Source organism: Squalius cephalus (genome assembly GCF_949319135.1).
Source record: "Squalius cephalus genome assembly, chromosome: 15".
In the NCBI taxonomy this organism is placed as follows: domain Eukaryota; kingdom Metazoa; phylum Chordata; class Actinopteri; order Cypriniformes; family Leuciscidae; genus Squalius; species Squalius cephalus.
In genome coordinates, this window is record NC_137136.1 from 28,908,871 (window position 1) to 28,922,508 (window position 13,638).

General features: G+C 37.3%; 1 protein-coding gene and 1 long non-coding RNA gene across 2 annotated transcripts in view; both read left to right on the forward strand.

Moving 5' to 3' along the window:
* Window positions 1-13,638, forward strand: part of cdkal1 (CDK5 regulatory subunit associated protein 1-like 1) — a 603,253-nt gene that overhangs the window by 519,559 nt on the left and 70,056 nt on the right. The window lies entirely within an intron of this gene.
* On the forward strand, window positions 1,429-8,485 carry LOC307172766. Its single transcript, XR_013823767.1, has 3 exons — window positions 1,429-2,826; window positions 6,236-6,601; window positions 7,021-8,485. It is a non-coding gene; the product is annotated as an uncharacterized lncRNA (long non-coding RNA).

Here is a 13,638-nt window from a genome sequence, read left to right on the forward strand (position 1 = left end):
CCCTGAGTTGAAGCATATAATGTCTTTTAGGCGCCAAACACACATGGTGTTGAATGCAGATTGTCAATCTTTAAATGTCTCTGCAAAGATGACTTTACAAGGCAAGGATTACACAATATTTATTAGCACAGAGTCGATGAAATGTTTTAATTGTGGCCGATATGGACATATAAAGCAGACGTGCCCATTAAATGTTGAGGCTGTGAGTGTTGTGGAAAATGAGGATGAACCTGCAAATGTACAGCAAGTAATTCCAGCTACAGAAAACCATAGTGCGGGTGAGAAAAATGAAGAACAAGTTGGGACGATGACTCTGTCTGGTGATAGAGCACATCAAATTGTACTTGAATCACCAAGCAATGTGAGTGCAAATGAACATTCTATTGATTCAGATGCACTTTTGAATGATGGAGGTGGAAATGACTCTGTAGTAGTTGCTGCGGAAAAAAATGAAGTGGATGATTCTGATGCACAGATTAAGTTTGCGGGGGAGACTCAAATGCTGGTTGAAAATTTGTCACAGAATATAACAGACTCACCACTAGAGCTAGAACAAGTTGAATCTCAGTTGATTGACTATGATAGTGCTGACAGTGATACATCAGATGAAACGGGTGTGACTGAATTAAATTCTCAAGGAAATTCTGAAGGGAAAGCCTCCAGTTTTAAACTGAAGTCTCTTTATTCTGTTCAGCAGATTAATAATTTCCTTGATGCTACATTTAATCAGCGAAAACCTAAGCTTGAGATTTATTTTCCTGATTTACAACTTTTTGTTGAATCTGTTTCTATGGCTATGAGAAAAGCTACACTTGATGAAATTGACCAGCCCAAACGTTACAGACTTAAGAAACACATCAGTGCTGTTAAGCAGAAATTGAAAGTCTGTCATAAGAAATAATATAGCCATGATTTTCCATGCATTTATTTTTCTGGGGTTTTTTTTGTGCCCCTTTTTTATTTACCACATGACATTCTTAAACATCGGGTCCTTTAATGTTAATGGTTGCCGGGGCACAACTAAGAGAGCTGCTTTATTTGATTATTTAATCTTTAAAAAAGCAGATATAATCTTGCTTCAAGAAACCCATACAGATTTACAAAATCAGGCACACTGGGTTAGAGATTGGAAGGGAAACAATTTATTGAGTCATGGAACAAATTTAAGTGCAGGTGTTGCCATGCTCTTTTCGTCTCGTATTGGTAATCAACCAGTAATGCTTGAAATTATGCCTGGTAGAATTTTGCGAGTAGATATTACTCTTGGTGAAATTGATTATACCTTCTTTAATGTTTATGCACCAAGTGTTGGTCAGGAGCGTGTACTTTTCTTTGGAAAACTTTCTGATGCTTTGTTACAGTGTTCTCAAGATAATGTGGTTGTAATGGGGGGGGGGGGATTTTAATTGTACAATAAATCCATCTTTAGATCGGAATCATGATGAACCCCATCCATTATCTGCTGGAATTTTGAAAAATCTGATTGATTTCCATGACTTTGTAGATTTATGGAGAGAGGCTTTTCCTGGGATGAGACAATATACTTGGTTAAAGAGAAATTCAAATAGATTGTCTGGAGCCAGATTGGATCGGTTCTATGTTAGAAAAAGACACAGAGATATTTGTTTTAATAGTTGTATTTCTCCCTCCTTTCTCTCTGATCACCATTATTTTTCAATGTCTGTCTCGGTTATATCTTCTAAAATCTATAAATCACAGTGGCGTTTCAATAATAGACTTTACAAGATCACAATTTTCTTCAATCTTTCAATATTTTCTGGGAATCTTGGAGAGAAGAGAGAAATAGATTTCAGTCACTAAGTCAATGGTGGGATATTGGTAAAGTCCATATAAAGATATTTTGCCAACAATATACTGCACAAAGTATCGGAAGCCTAAAAGAAGAAATGAAGATTTTAGAACAAAGCATCCTTGAACAAAGCGTCAGGAATGTTCGTGATGACCTAACTTCTGTTGATTACATCACAGAGAATAAGCTTCTGTTGAAAAATCTGTTGGAGGAAAGAGGAAAATTTGCTTTTTTAAGAACTAGATTTTCCCAACTTAATGAAATGGACAGTCCCACCTCTTTTTTTTTTTTGGACTTGAAAAAAAGCCAAGGGAGCGAAAACAATTTCATCAATTGAAACTTCCAAATGGATGAGTGACAACTAATCAACAAGAGATTCAGTCTCATGCAATTTCTTTTTATGAGGACTTGTATTGTTCTGACCAGTGTGAGGATTTGTGTACAGGATTTGCCAAATATTTCAGAGGATGAAAGGTTACAGCTTGACAATCCTTTGACCTTTTCTGAGGTTTCACAGGCTGTTCAGGAGTTGAGCCTCGGGAAGTCACCTGGGATAGATGGCCTTACAGTGGAATTTTACAAATCTTTTTGGAAACTAATGGGCCAAGATTTGTATGATGTCCTTTTAGGATGCATTAATGGAGGGACTTTGCCTTTAAGTTGCCGGAGAGCAATGTTGACATTGATCCCCAAAAAAGGAGATCTTGGATGCCTAAAAAACTGGAGACCAGTTTCACTGTTATGTGTTGATTTTAAAATCTTGTCAAAAACATTGACTAACAGACTCAAACAACATATGGCAACCATAATCCACGTGGATCAAACTTTTTGCATCCCTAAGCGGACAATTTTTGACAATTTATTCTTGGTGAGAGACATCATTACTGTTGCAAAAAGATACAAGTTGGACATTGGCTTACTTTCTTTGGACCAGGAGAAGGCCTTTGACCGAGTAGACCACCACTACATGTTTAAGACTCTGGAAGCTTTTGGATTTGGTCCATACTTTGTATCTTGTATTAACATGCTCTGACATTTGTGCTTTTTTCAGTTATTTATAAACATGTTAATGGCAAAGGTGTAAATTCACTCTATATAGCACAAACAGGGCTACCAAAATATCTGATCAACATGCATGTATATGTTTGAATTTTTAAGAGAATAATGTTTATGCGTGCTTATTGGAAAAAAATAAAATGAAAGTTGCAGAAATAAGGCCATAAAACACATACTAAATATGTGGCAATAAGACTTTTGACTAATGGATGTGGTCGCCTATAGTTTTTTCTTCAAAATTATGTGAAAATAGTCTTGCTTTATCGTTCACATAAAACCATACATTGATTTAAATTGATGTAAAACAGGTTTTGCTTGGAAAGCCAATATGCGAGGGGGGCGTGAACGAGGAGTGGTTTTCACCTTAGATTACATTGTCCCACCCACTCTGCATAATGACTCTGCATAATGAGCCATTCATTCAGGTGTGAAACTGACTGAGCCACAATGCAAGGACAAAAGATATATTTAGAAGAAGACTTATATTGACCATTTAAGATTTTGCTTACATCTATCTTGTAAATATGTTTTGCTATTTTATTAAAAAGGTTACAATTACAACAATAATTACAATTTCAACAATATTTCAAGTGTACTCTTTCTTTGTAAAAAAAAAAGATTATAGGCCTACATTTTATCTATGTATTCATTACTTTGAATATAGCCAACATTGGAATGGCTAACATCTTAGTTGATGACTTTATTTTTGACAAAAATAGTAGGCTATTTTATATATAGAAATTGCTAAACAAAAGCTTATTTGACGAGGCAGTATATTCTACAGTAAAAACTGTACCCAAATCTACTAAACAAAATGTTGTCTTTCATATTTCGCCTGACTGTAACGTTGTTTTCATGAAATATTAGTGCATATTGTTAATTTGCCGTTTAATACGTTGCTTATACAAATAGCCTACATTTTATTTCAACATATTTCAGTCGATTTTTACTCATCTCAGTCTAGCAATACAGTTTGCTAAAACAACATCATTCATTCACAAACTCGATATAAATTTAACTTCTGGCAAAGATGAAGTTGATGATAGGCTTTTGACTCGCGATCTTCGCAGTGAACGCACCGGAGAAATGCACATTTATTAGGCTACATATTTTGTTTTGGATGGTTTTGTTTAGAACCAGCTTTCTGTAAATATATTTTTTTAGACATGTGAGGCGAGTAGGCTACGGGTTCATGATGATCTCCAGTTCAGACCTTATGTTGTGATTGCCTATATTTACTTTAAATCCAGGAAATTTGTTAATGAAAAAATTATTAAAATTAAGATACAATTGATACAAAACGAAATTCGTTTTAAAGAAAGGATTTGTACTTTCTGTTTTGAGGTCTCTGTGAATGTTTGAAAGTCTTTTAGTGCTTAGAGCGCTCGCGTCCATCATGGAGAACTGTCACGTAATATTGTTTTTTTCCTCATAAATGCGAACACGAAAAATAAAAGACAAAAGACTTTTAAGTAAAACTTACTCCGAAATTGTGTCCTCGGCGGAATTCGCTCTTCAAAATGCTGCCGTTCGTCGTCTGTTATAATCTTCCTCTGAGGAAACAACCCGGTATCGTGCATTCTTCCTCGCTGTCCAGAATCATCTGAAGGGCGTCTTCACCGGAGAAACGAGCCATACTCAAAACGCGATGAACTATCAGTAAGTCTCATGAAGAAACTGTGTTTTTATGGCATTGATGGGGGGGCGTATGCGATGCATACTAGATCAGGTAAACTATTTACATGTGAATCGCGCCGGGGGCGGGGCGGCAGCAGCTGATTATAAAGATAATGAGGCAGAAGGGAAAACGGTACCTCTCCTTGCTTTCAGACAGATTACATGAGTTGAAAACATTTGTTTTTTATATAAATTACTTCATTTACAAGAAGAGATTTCAAGCTTCATAAAGACATATCTCACGTGTCTGTGTGAGAAGTATTCGCTGAGTTATGGTTCATTTTCGGACGCGTTTCAGAATGGACTACACGGAGAGAGAGAAGGCAGAACTCGCTTCGTGTTTATTTTTCTTTATTTGGCGAAAAGCACAACACTTTGTTTTTATTGTGAGTATTAGGGGTGTCGCAATATACCGGTATTGACGATAATCGTGATATTCAAAGCATGAAATATCGACATCGTGTTAATTTAGAGCAATACAATATACCGGTATTGGTGATATGGGCGTTTTCTAGACGCAGCGCTCGTCCGCGCCCGCGCAGCTAGAGTGAAACACTCTGTCCACATCCGAAAAAAGTAAGCTGAGCTCGCCAGTATTAACAACAGAGTTCTTCGGCTTCAAAGAAAACAGCACCTTAGAGGTGGTCGCACACCGGACGAGAAGCACAGCGCCACGTCTTTAAAATTCGAACACATTCTGTATGAGTGTACACACACCGGACGAGAAGCACAGCGCGGTTCTATTCGGCGTCTGTCCGCGGCGCCCAGCAACGGCTCAGGACCGTGTTCAAAATCCTGCCGCGACACAGAGCGCAGAAAAAAGTGTTCAGATCACAGACTCAGCAACTATTGTATTTAATTGTACAGTATAATCATAACATAGTACAGACATCTCAATTCCATAATGTCCTTAAACATAATGATATTGCTGGCCATAAACTGAGAAAGTGCGTGTCCGGCGTGCGATACCTCGAGTTGTCATGGACACGACGCGGCTATTATTTTACTAGTCATCATGGAATGGGAAACGTGACATTAACTGTTAACAGGGGGTTTCTGTGTTCATATATTTAATAAAGGGTGATTTATTAAAATTAAGATCCCCGTTTTCTTTACTCATCTTATTTTTGTATTTGTATTTGCACTTGATTTTTTTTTATTCAAATCTGCTATCTGCATGACTTTATTGGCGCCAGTGCAACAACAGGTTTAAGAGCTTTTCAGTTCTTCAGGAAACCTTCAGACAGTGTTTGGCTTCAGTTTGAAACCAGATAAACTTCACATGCTTGTCTTCCTTCACAAAAATTTGCCATAGATTGAGTACGCAAGAAATAAAAATGCATGTGCCTTGTGTTTATCAGTATCCTTATGTTTGTTGTGTAAAAAAGAAAAACTATATAAACAAAGTAAAAATTAATTTGACTGATAACTACCCCCCCCCCCCCCCATATATTCTATAGATATCGCGATATATCGATATCGTGAATTCTTTTGGCCACAATAACCGTGGTGTGAAAAATCTAACATCGTGACAGCCCTAGTGAGTATACACAAAAATAATACACACTTAACAGGATCGATTGATGTATAACACAAGCATATAAGATAAAAAGTAATTTTTTATTTTATTATTTTTTTTCACTGATAGGGAAAAAAACGTGCCTATCGCGCCGGCGCGATAGCCGACCTCAGGGGGTTAAGCTGCTGTATAGTGATATTTATAGTATGCTTAAGATTAATGGATCTGTGACTAGATCTTTTTCAGTGACCAGAGGCATAAGGCAAGGCTGTCCTCTATCAGGCCTTCTGTATGCGATGTCTATAGAACCACTTTTAGTTATGCTGAGGAAACAGTTATGTGGTGTTTCTCTTCCTGATTCCCCTGAAATTGCTCCCATTAAACTCACTGCTTATGCGGATGATGTAACGATAGTTATAAAACATTCTGAGGATATTACCAGGTTCATTTCTTGTTTAAATAATTTTCAAAAAGCATCATCTGCTTGCATTAACTGGGAAAAATGTACATCTTTTTTGCTGGGTGATTGGCAAATTTTTGTACCTCCAAAATTGCCAAAACAGTGTAAATGGGGCAGGGATGGATTCAAAATGCTTGGAGTTTATTTTGGGAATGAACAATATGTAAAGAAGAATTGGGAGGGATTAATTGATCGTGTTAATGGTAGACTTCAGAGATGGAGATGGCTACTTTCGCAACTTTCTTTTAGAGGAAGATGCTTGGTCATTAATAACCTTATAGCCTCAATGTTGTGGCATAAGTTTACTGTTCTAGACCCTCCAAAAGATTTGCTTAAATGTGTTCAAAAAGCATTGGTTAATTTTTTCTGGGATGGATGTCATTGGCTTCCTCCAGGAGTCCTTTACCTTCCAGTGGCAGAGGGAGGTCAAGGGCTTATACATCTGGAGTCAAAGATCTTGGCAATGAGGATGCAAACATTACAGAAACTATTGTATAGTTCAAATGATGTGCCTTGGATGTGTTTCGGGAGATCTATACTTAAAGAGATAGGTGGAATAGGTATTGACAAACAATTATTCCTAATGAAGAAAACTTTTGTCAAAAAGTTTTCTGATCTGTCTTTTGGGTTTTATGTCTCAGTGCTCAAATCATGGGACTTGTTTGAAATATCAAGAACTGTTGAGGAGCATTATGGTGTGGAGGAACCTATTTCTTTTAATCCTCTTATTGAGCTTCCATCAAATATATCTCAATCTTTAATCAATAGATTTTTGAATACTGGTGTCACTAAAGTTATTGATTTGATTGATTTAAGAAGAGGACAATGGAGAACTTCGCAGTCACTTGCTGATCAAGTTGGCTTGAATTCTCTTAGAATTATAGAAGGGTTTGTTAGGGGTTTTAAATCCTCCATTCCTTTATCACTTGATCATTTTGTTAATCATGTTTTGGAAGATGGTGTAGTATGGCTGAACTTTCCTCAGTTAAAGGTGTTTCCTAAAGAATGTGGCATTGATGACTCTGGTTCGGTTTCCTTATTGAAAGGTTATGGAAAAATGTTTTTTGTTGGTATAGGGAAAAAAATATTGTATCACATATGTGTTAAAACTTTACATTTGGGTCAATTGAAAGGAAAAGTTGATACTAAATGGAGAGCTCAACTCTCTATATCTGAAGATACTTTTCCATCTTGGAGACTTTTGTATAAACCTCCACTTTCTAAGAGATGTGGTGATCTTAATTGGAGACTGATCCATTGTATCTTAGCTACAAATCAATTTGTTGCCAGGATGAATGAAAATGTTTCATCGAATTGCCCATTTTGTGATGCGCTTGATACTATTTTTCATATGTTTTGTGACTGCCCTAGACTTGTTCCTATTTTTGAACTGTTGAGAAAAATAATAACAAAATTAGGGTTTCTGTATACCAATAGCTTATTTATATTGGGCTGTTATTATAAGAAATCTTTACGAGAACAATGTGTACTTGCTAATTTTGTCATTGGTCAGGCTAAATTAGCAATTCTGAAATCTCATCAGGAAAATAATGCAGGAAGAGACATTTGTATGGTGGCATTGTTCAGATCCTTAGTGGAAGCACGAGTGGTTAAGAATATACATATTACAAGCATGTTAATAATGTTATTTTCTTTAAATGGAGATGGTGTGTTAAGGAAGCACTGGTTTCAGTGAATGAGTATGGGGGGTTGGGTTTTAATTGGTAATGAATTTTTTTTAATGGGTGATTTATAATTGAATGTGTTAAGAACATGGTTTATATATGTTTATTTATTTATTAGAAAATGTGTGTTTAATGTGAATGTGAAGGAATAATGTATATCTACATTTTTTATGTAGAATAAAGAGGTTGTAAAAGTAAAAAAAAAAAGTCTCTCTCTCTCTCTCTCTCTCTCTCTCTCTCTCTCTCTCTCTCTCTCTCTCTCTCTCTCTCTCTCTCTCTCTCTCTCTCTCTCTCTCTCTCTCTCTCTCTCTCTCTCTCTCTCTCTCTCTCTCTCTCTCTCTCTCTCTCTCTCTCTCTCTCTCTCTCTCTCTCTCTCTTTCTCTAGTCGTGCAAATCAGACCTCCAGAAGGGACCAAAGATCACTCCACAATTGATTGAGTTCACTCAAAATAACTTGTTTGTTCTAACCTAAAAAATGCCACACATTTCCACACAGTTGAATAGATTTAATAACTTAAACTAGGTTAATTGTACAGATGGGTAAAATTTATGTTCATTCAATAAGATCAAACCAATTTCATTTGACATATTCTGTGACTGTTCCCTGAACATATTTCACTCTGCAAATCAACATAACAGAAACTCTGTTAAATGTCAGACATAACTGAACATTAAACATCTTTCACTTTACTAAAAAACACAATAAATAGCAACATTGCAACATTTACTCCCCTGATCCAGCCCTATGCAAAGCATGCTAGGAACTAGGAATTAACTGCTTAGTTTCAGTCAATGCAACTAAAATGATTAATTCCCAACACAAATGGATTGTTAACTTAACATTTTACAAATGTAATTTAATTTGACGTAATAAATAAAGTGCAGATGACAATTAAGTAAATTAAAGAAATGTTTTGCTTTAGCTCCTTTTAATTAAGTAAACTTAGAGAGATATGGATGTTGTCACGGGACAACAGGCGTCATTAGGCAGGTGTGAATTTCAGTAATGTGCGTCTGACAGTGAGCTAGCCTGGCTAACGTCAGACCTCTTTCTCATTGAGACGTGGTCTGGTAACCATATGTTCATTTTCTCGTATTTGAGGCGTGGTTTACGAATGCCCAGAGCCGTTTATTGGGCGCTACGAATGTCTATCAAATGCGCCTGTACGTAGCTCATAGCCAATCGTTTCAATTATACCAGATGACGCATGTAGAGCGGCAGAAATTCGACGAGGAAGAAGACGAAATAAACTTGCGTTCTAAACTACTTGGAACACTATCTAGGCTGCATCGAAAGGTAACTTCGCGTCTGATGCCATGTTGGATCCATAGATATAAACAAACTGCTTCGGTGTGTCGCATAGACGTCGTCATCGTCTTGCTGCTCCCTCCCCATTCTGTGATTGGTTCCCTTTTTGAGGGGAAAATCTGGTCCATGGTATCCAGGCTGCCTAGCAGCGTGAATAAAATCGTGCTGCGTGCAAGGCAGCATGGGGAAACCCAGGCTTAACAGTGAGCTGAAGATGTTGTGAAATGTTCTTGACTTGGAACAATATGTTTGTGACCATCTTGCTATTTGTGCTGATTGGTGTCAGTCAGATAAGACAGATGCAGATCAAACCAGTGGTTATTTGAATCATTTTCAACAGGACACTCATTTTCTCAGCAGCATTGACAGTTCGACTTATAATGTGGTGATATCTGGTTTTACATCAATCATGTCAAAATCTAGTGTGACAAAAAAACAAGTGGATAAATATGTACTGTAGTGTCACAGTTCTGCAAGAAATAGGACCCAGACACAAATGAGCAGACAAGGGTTTTTATTAACAAGACTGAAGACTTGAGATAACAGATAGAGTGAAGCGTGAACCACAGTTCAAACAGTATAGTAGGGCAGGGCAGACGACACGACGACAGGCAGGATGGGTGACCACTGAGATGTTAGTAAGATGGTGATGACTTGAGTGCAATAGAGGCAGCTCCAAAGCGAAGGACAGACAGGAAGACAAGGAACTCGTAGCTCGATGTAGATCTCAGATGTTGCACCAGTCTTGCCACCAGGTAGAGGCTCACAGAACCAGAGGCTTGAAACAGGGGTTATATAGCTGCACCAGTCAGGCTGCCAGGCAGTTAGGAGTCAGTGGCCAGGGAACTCAGGATACAGGGCAGGAAAAATAAAAAAAGTAAACTAATGAAAAAAGTAAAAAACTAAGATCTAAGATAAAAAAACTGGAGTTGCTAAAGAGAAGCAAGACTTCCATTGACAGGGAAAATAAGAACTGAAGAAAATAACTAAAAATACAATTCTAAAACAAAAGAGAACTCAAACTAGATTATAAAGCACAAGAGCTAAAGCTAAGCAAAACAAAATAGTAACAAGGATAATCTGATATTAGGATAATTTCAAGAGCACAAACCAGAAAAAAACAAAGTACATACACAAAACGAGCCAGCGAAGACATGAGGGGAAAGAGGCACAATAAAAAGGGACCTGAGCACATGAGGATCAGGGGACTGTTCTTCGTACGTCGCTAACTCAGTTAGCTGGATTTGATTGTTGACGATTTGGCATGATCTTGGATTGTTTGGTTCTTCGACGCTCATCCTGGACTTGCTGTCATAGCAACAGGTGCGCAAGCTTAAACCTGCTCGGGAGCAGGCTTATTTCATGTAAACAGGATTAGACTGCGGCTTCATAAGCGGAGCTGATACGGGAAGTCCAGCGCAGCGCGATAGTGCACTTTCTGAGATATATTTTTTCTCGTGACTCGTGAGATTGTCGTTTACATTATTAATTTGTTGGAAACGCACATTTATTTTCGACTTGTCAGAGTCGGGCTTTAACTACAGCACAAACTGTTTGCATTGCCCTATAAGATTATTTGCGAGTTGCTCTTTCCATTACACTATTGGAGATGCGGAGAACTTGATGGAAAGTGCTGTCTGTTGTGTCATTCGGAGTTTACCTGGCGCTTTTAGGTTTAAAAAACAGTTTTAGGTTTTTTTGTGGCATTTCCAAGCCACTTAACCCTTGTATGGTGTTCGGGTCTGTTGGACCCGTTTTCATTTTTTATCAAAAGAAAAATGATACAATTAATTATTTTTGCAAACTGAGACTCATTGGCCTTGGCTCATTTTCTGTGAGGAATATATATCAGAACACATTTTTTATGAAAACACACTGTACACCCCCCCTACACATTTATATTACACACAGGATGTTCGGGTCCACTGGACCCGGGGCTAATAAAAGTGTGGAAATTGTAGGTCCTGTGTACCTTTACTCTGTCCTCCTCCTGTCAGGGCCTGCTGTTAGTGTGTGTATGTTCTTGTATATGGTTTATGAGGACACAAATGTGTATAATGACATGGGTATTACAACGTAAACATGGTTTATGATGACATCTGTGTCCTCATACTAAAACATACTAAATGGTGTTTTTTGAAATTCAAAAAATGGCAAAAGTTTTCTGTGATTGGTAGGTTTAGTGGTAGGGTTAGTGTAGGGGGATATATTATACAGTTTGTACATTAGAAAAACCATTATGCCAATGGAGAGTGACCATACACCACATATCCAAGTGAGTGTGTGTGTGTGTGTGTGTGTGTGTGTATGTGCATGTGTATGTGTGTGTGTGTGTTTTGTGTGTTGTGGGTGTGTGTATGTGTCTGCATGAGTGTGTGTGTGTGTGTGCGTGTGAGAGAGAGATTGTGTGTAAGTGTGAAAGAGTGCAAGAGTGAGTTTTGTGTTTCTACTCCTGCCATTCCCACACGAGGTTGCAATTCTTAAATGTGATCTAACAAAGGTAAAGAGAAAATATTAACCATATATGCTGTTTATATTGCTTGTAATTGGGATGAAGTAAACATCTGTTGAGTATTTTAACATAACATTTTTGATTGTGTTGAATTAAAAACCCAAAAATGCAGCGGGTCCACCAGACCCACGAACACTGGCTGAGTAACAAAAATATGAACACCACACAAGGGTTAAGACCCAATGTTGTAAAGCAGTTTTTTTTAAAGCAGTTTTTTTTAGGCTATCATAATTTTTTATGAAGATCATGCAATCATGACCATGCCGATTACAGTATATGTCACTCAGGCTTCACTAACGTGATTGGTAGACTATAGGCTAGACCATAGACTGCCATCAAGGCCTCAATGAAGGAGATTATGTGAACAGAAAGGGGGTTCACAATGTAAATGTGCAGCCCACTTACTATTGTGATTCTTAATATTCCAGATTAGTAATATTATATCAAATAAAAGAAGGCAGTTGACTAAAATCTTCCATATCACAAAAGTGAAAGCAAAATGGCCAGGATCTGTGCATGACTTAAGAATTTTCAGAGATTCACATTTATGCACATTATTTGAAAGTGGTAAGGAAAGTTCCACAATTAAATATCAAGCTCACTGTATTACATACGCTTATGCTGATCCTAACAGAACTGCATTTTTTCATAGGTGATTATGACATGTTCCTGCCTGCAGACAGGTGTTTTATGACCCCATTCCCTGACCAAAACCAGTTACAATGCAGCTCTTGCCAGCACAAGGGCACACAATGAAATGAACTTTGGCTAACTAAAGGGAAGATGTCAGTGTCTGAGAAGTCTGAGGGTTGCACACCTGACAGGTCCCGGGACACTGTTGCATGTGCCATATTACACAACATTGCCCAAAAAAAAAAAAACACTTTTCATTAAATGTTTAATAAAAGACAAATATGCTTAGTTCCTTGAGTTTTATTTCAGTTGTTCTTTGTAAAGAAAAGCCAGTGGTCAAGTGCCTGCAACAAGAGATATTAGACACATGCCTCATGCAACAAATAAAAAGGAAAAGTTGGCTATACACTGCCCACCTGTAGGCCTGTCTGTGCAGACTCTTCTGTAGGTCTTTCTGTAGATGTGGAATCCTGCAACTTATATTGCAGCCATAAAGCATACAAGTATAAATGAAGTAAAGTTATTTATGCACTTGCAGGTTGGCTAGTTCCTCCATATGACAGTTATCTGAGAGGGTTTATTCACTGTCCAGTGCAATGGAAACAAATGGACATTACTAAGTCATATACTTTCTTTCCTTTGGAAAGTTAGAAAATGTCCACTTACTGCACATATTTCAGCCACCACTTTCTTGGGAACAGATACAAGTGTTGGTGTATTATGTAAAAGTGCACAAAAGAGGAAAACACAATGTCATTACAATGAACTACACTCTGGAAAAATTAGATCAATAACTCATGGCAAAATATTTTTACATTAACATAAGTTTATCAGTTTTCACTTTCACAAGTCAGCAATTCATCATTACTCAAGATTTAACAGTTGAAATGACTATACGGCCTTAATTTAATGCAGCAAAAATTATTTTACAGTGTAGGCTACTAAGATTTTTTTTTTTTTTTTTTCAGCCTTTTTCT